The 4,741-nt window shown below is 34.9% G+C and overlaps 1 protein-coding gene across 1 annotated transcript in view; it reads left to right on the top strand.

Moving 5' to 3' along the window:
- Positions 1–3,920: 3,920 nt before the first annotated feature.
- Positions 3,921–4,741, top strand: part of LOC112156171 — a 28,993-nt gene continuing 28,172 nt past the window's right edge. The window contains exon 1 of the mRNA XM_036216585.1: positions 3,921–4,331. The gene's annotated coding sequence lies outside the window, so the exon portion shown is untranslated. The remainder of the gene's footprint in view (positions 4,332–4,741) is intronic.

Genomic DNA, 4,741 nt, shown 5'->3' with positions numbered 1-4,741 from the left:
TTTGAAAGGATCACTGGCAGGCAGCAGTCAAAAATAAATAAAGTTAAAATTAATTTCATGAAAATATGTTAAATCTATTTTATATTAAAGAAAGGTTTAATGGCCACAATAACATATATGAAGAGTATGTTTCTAAACAGTGAGGTGCATTTTTGCTGGGTTTTTGTTTATAATAAACTGAATTAAATTGCACTTTCAGAGGTAAAGGTTGCAGACCTCTTGCCTATTCCAAAAATGAAATAACATTTTAAACCATGAATGCAATAGTAAGGTAACGAGCAATTCTATGTTTTAAACAGTAAAGTACAGAGAGGTCGGTTTAGTTTTAATTCATATGTTTCAAGAATTGAAAGTTTACATTTGTTTGGATTAGGTTAAATTCTACACTAATCAAGAGAGAACATGAAAAAATGAGTGTGGGAAATAAGACATATATTGCAAGATTCACAAACATACCAGTGTTGAATTAAAAAAGAAAAAAAAAAGATTAAAATAAAGCAATTTTAACAACATAACAATACTGTTATAGCTTAATAAATCCATGTTTCTCTGTCTCCCTCTTCTGGTTATTCTGCTAATTGTCCTGTTACCTTCTCTACTGTTTCCCTGATTACGTTTCCACATGTGTTTGGGATGAGGTCAGTATTGAAAGGACCCTCTCTAGTTCGCTTACAGACCGAGATTGGGGTGGAGGAAGATATTCAATACCTACTCCACCTGTCCCTCTCTTCCTCAGATGTTGGGGGATGCACTGTTAGCATGTTGTCTTTTGACTGCTCCAGTGTTTTTAATACCATCCAGCCCCTTCTACTCCAGCAGAGGATCATCTCACTGGCTGTGAACCCACCTGGTGACCTGAATTATGGACTATCTGGTGAACTGACCACAGTTTGTCAGGATGGAGAGCTGTAGGTCCTCCATGCTAGCACAGGAGCCCCACAAGGCACTGTTCTTTCACCTCTTCTCTTCACCCTGTACACCATTGACTTCTACTAAAACTCTGGTACGTGCCACAGGCAGACACTGCGATTGTGGCATATATCAAGGGGACTGGTTTAGGACAAAGGAGATGGTGCTGTGTACTTCTTTGTCAAATTTTCTATAGGTGAAGACAATCAACAACCAGAATGAAATGTAAAAAAATAGATTCAAGGCTTCCAAAAATTCTATTTTTGGGGAGATTTATTAGCCACTTCTTTTATATTTACAACCATTTCAAATGCAGATAATGATAATAATAAATCATCATAATTCTTTGTCTTTTTTTCTTTGAATGATAATCTGGGATTTTCCTGTCGCTTACAGAGAAGGTTCATGATGTCATAACATTCATTTTTATTTCTTCTGGATCTCAAATTTACTAATGTATTTAATGTGATTTGCAAACATTGACAGCAATTATTTTGTCATTACCACAAGAGGGCAGAAGAAACATAGCCTATAGAGATCTGATTTTCAGTAGGGACAAAGATGAACTAAGTGTATTTGATAATTTGAAAATGAATAAATAGCTTATATGCCATTGTCGCATGATACATTTAACAATGGTAACAATAACATAACTCACTCAAACTTTTTAAATATGTGGAAAGCTAGAAAAGATACAATGCTGTAAGATTGTACAACATCCAGGCTCAGTGAAGAGGTCGTTTCTGCTTTAGGAGATGTCAAGAAAGGGTATACTTTAGTTTGTCTTGAAGACTGTATAGTCCATCTACATTGGTTCTGCTGGTGTAATTCAGAAGAGGAGGATCTAAGCCAATGTGTGACTATGAGAGTGATAAGTGCATTGCTCAAGTTGTGATGAGAAAGAATCTACCACATTTTCCAAAATTCTCACACCCGACAGTGGAAAGACCCATTATGAAAGATGATTTGTATGAAGATAACATACTGACTTCACACAACAATCTGAACACATTTAAAGACTTAACTGACTCATTTTTCTGACAGCAGAAAAAAAGTGCTTTAGTAAAGCAAATGGAAAGTTACATTTTAGCTCTAACCAGCATTAAGATGATGAGAACATTGTTCACATCCACAAACAGGCACCTGACAGTCAAATGTGAATTATCTCTGTGATTCTATTTCATTTGGGTTTTTTTTTTTTTTTTTTTGGTGGTTTGAGCGTGTGCCAAACAGAAGACACTCTGTATGAACACACGGAAAACATATCTGTCCTGGGAAATTTCAAGTTTTGTATTTCTTAACTCGTGCTTCCTTGTTCTTTTACTTAGAATAAACGCAAGATTTGAGAGAGTGGAAAGAGTAATGGTTGGTTAAATTATGTAAGAAAAAAAAAAGAAAGCACCTAAAAAATGAACTCAGGCAACTTCACAATGTAGCCTTGCTTAACAGTAACAGAGTTCAAACACTTCCTCTGGTATGAACACACTGTAGCTGTTTTTTGCTTGACATTATCTTAACGTGTGGATTCTAAAATATTTTCTAAAAAGGGGTTTAAAGGCCCCTTAATGACTGACCACCTATTTCCTGCTAATGCCATCTCTGGTGGGGGATGATTGAGCAAACTCCTACTAAATCCTCTTGGTGGCATCAGAGATTATGTCCGTGTCATGCACATGCAGGGCTGGAGCAACCAAATTCATGAAAAATGTACTGGTGAATTAACAAGCACTCCAAAATATGACCTGATCGTGGATGAATGAGATGACCAGAGGCTTACAGAAGTTTTTCTGGTTCATCCCTGTAATAAACTTCTGATTAAGATGCTTCCCTGTGAACAAATCTTGCTGAACAGATGGTGTAAGTAAGGGGATATGGTGATGAAACATTCTCTTTCCATGTGTTTGAGTTCTTCAGGAGCTAGCTCTGTTTATGGTTCACTGCCTCACTGAAACTTTAAACAGAAAAAAGAAAAATACGTTTTTTTCTTGTGTTTAAAGAAAAAAAGAATAATGCTTAGACTTGATCTTTTTTCTTTTCCTTTTTTTTTGTTAAACTCCAAGGTTTGTCCTGTTGGATTCAAGTGAGCCACAGCTGAAAACACTAAAGACTGATATTTGTAAGGTTTCTAAAAACAACAACCAGAAACCGGTTCCTCTGTCTGATCAGATTGAGATTGCAACATTCTAAGTGGTGCCTTCAGGTGCCGGAAAGCCACAGACAAGGAAAACATTACAGCAAAGGCAATTGATAAACATCTGTCTGTCATCCAATCTCATTTTTTTCTGTGCTGGGTCACATGGTTGATGGAATCTGTCCTTACTACTTCAAGGTCAAGGCGGAGTACACCATGGACAGTTTCAGCCCATCTCACACCACATTCAAACAGAGTCAAACTTACTCCTAAGACACAATTTACCAATCAATCAATCAATTTTTGCAATGTGGGAGGAGGAAAATGTATGGATGTATAAGGAGAACATGCAAACTCCACACAGAAATACGGTGGCCCTGAAGTCCAAACAACAAAACAAATCACTCAAGGCAAAACCATATTAAAGATCACATAAAAAACAAAAAAAAAAGAACAACAACCATTGAGTTTTTGAAATCAAAACAACATTTGCAATATCAAACCCACCTCCTACTTTTTACAAGTAAAATTAAAAGTTTGGGAAAAAAAATTAAACTTCTAGAGATCAAAATACGATAAAAAAAATGAAACAAAGAGGAAACCAGAAAAAGGTAAGTCCTATAGGGCTTTGGTGATTGGAGGATAATGTTTCAGTTTTTCCAGATGCATCTTTAATGACCACAAACGTAAAAAAGTTTAATGACTAGTTTGAAGCATCAGCATAAAAGCGGAGTCCCATAATACCATTTCCAGTTTCTTATTTTGTTACATTTTTTTAACATTTCATTTTAATTAGTTTCATCTTTTTGAAAATTTGTTTTGATTTCTAAAATATGTCGATTTATTTATGTATTTATTTTTTTTAGCTTTTTTTTGTTTTGCTTTTTTGTGCAGTAAATTCAAATTTGTTTAATAAATTTAAATATATAATTTCTTCATTAAAACTAACATTTTTGTTTATTTTGTGTTAATGTAGGATTGCTTCAGGGGAAAATAAATCATTTGAACCTATTTCTATAAGATAAGAAGCTTCAACTTATAAACTCTTAATCCATATAAGCTTGTTAAAAATATTAAAACGAACATTTTTATTTATGTGTTAGAAAAAAAACCCGTTCTTTAAGCGGTAATCATGTTATTTGGACCCTACATACCTTCAATCTTATTTCTGCGCTCCCAGTTTGAACTATCGCGAGACTTTGAGATGTTATCGCGAGATTTAATTCGGAGTTCTTTACCGCGCCACTTATCATTGCGGTAATTGTTCTTCCGTGTTGTTGAGCCACGAAAGGTAAGATTTCTACATTTAATGAGTTATTTAGTGGTTTTGATGTCTTTCAAACTCTTTTGTACATTTTTGCTTTGTGTTGAGAGGGCCAAAACGTTCCTATTATGGGACTTAATTACATTGGAAACTGGTGATGTTATCATTGTCTGATAACTTCCGCTATCTTTGGGGTCCTGAAGACCGTTAATGCTGAAGCTAAATAGTTTTACGTGGTACTGGTTTTACTTTTGCTAGCTTTAGCCCTGCTAATATTGTTGAGCTTGCCATATGACACTTGTTTTGTACTGAGCTGTGAAGGTGTAAAGTCTAATGGTAGGGAATCATTTGATGGTAAATACATGATGATTGATCTGATGATTTAAACACACTATTTAGAAACTATGTTTTGCTCTTATTGAATATTGAACTGTTCT

Source organism: Oryzias melastigma, linkage group LG18 (assembly GCF_002922805.2).
Source record: "Oryzias melastigma strain HK-1 linkage group LG18, ASM292280v2, whole genome shotgun sequence".
Lineage (NCBI taxonomy): Eukaryota > Metazoa > Chordata > Actinopteri > Beloniformes > Adrianichthyidae > Oryzias > Oryzias melastigma.
This window is presented reverse-complemented; position numbering and strand designations above follow the sequence as displayed.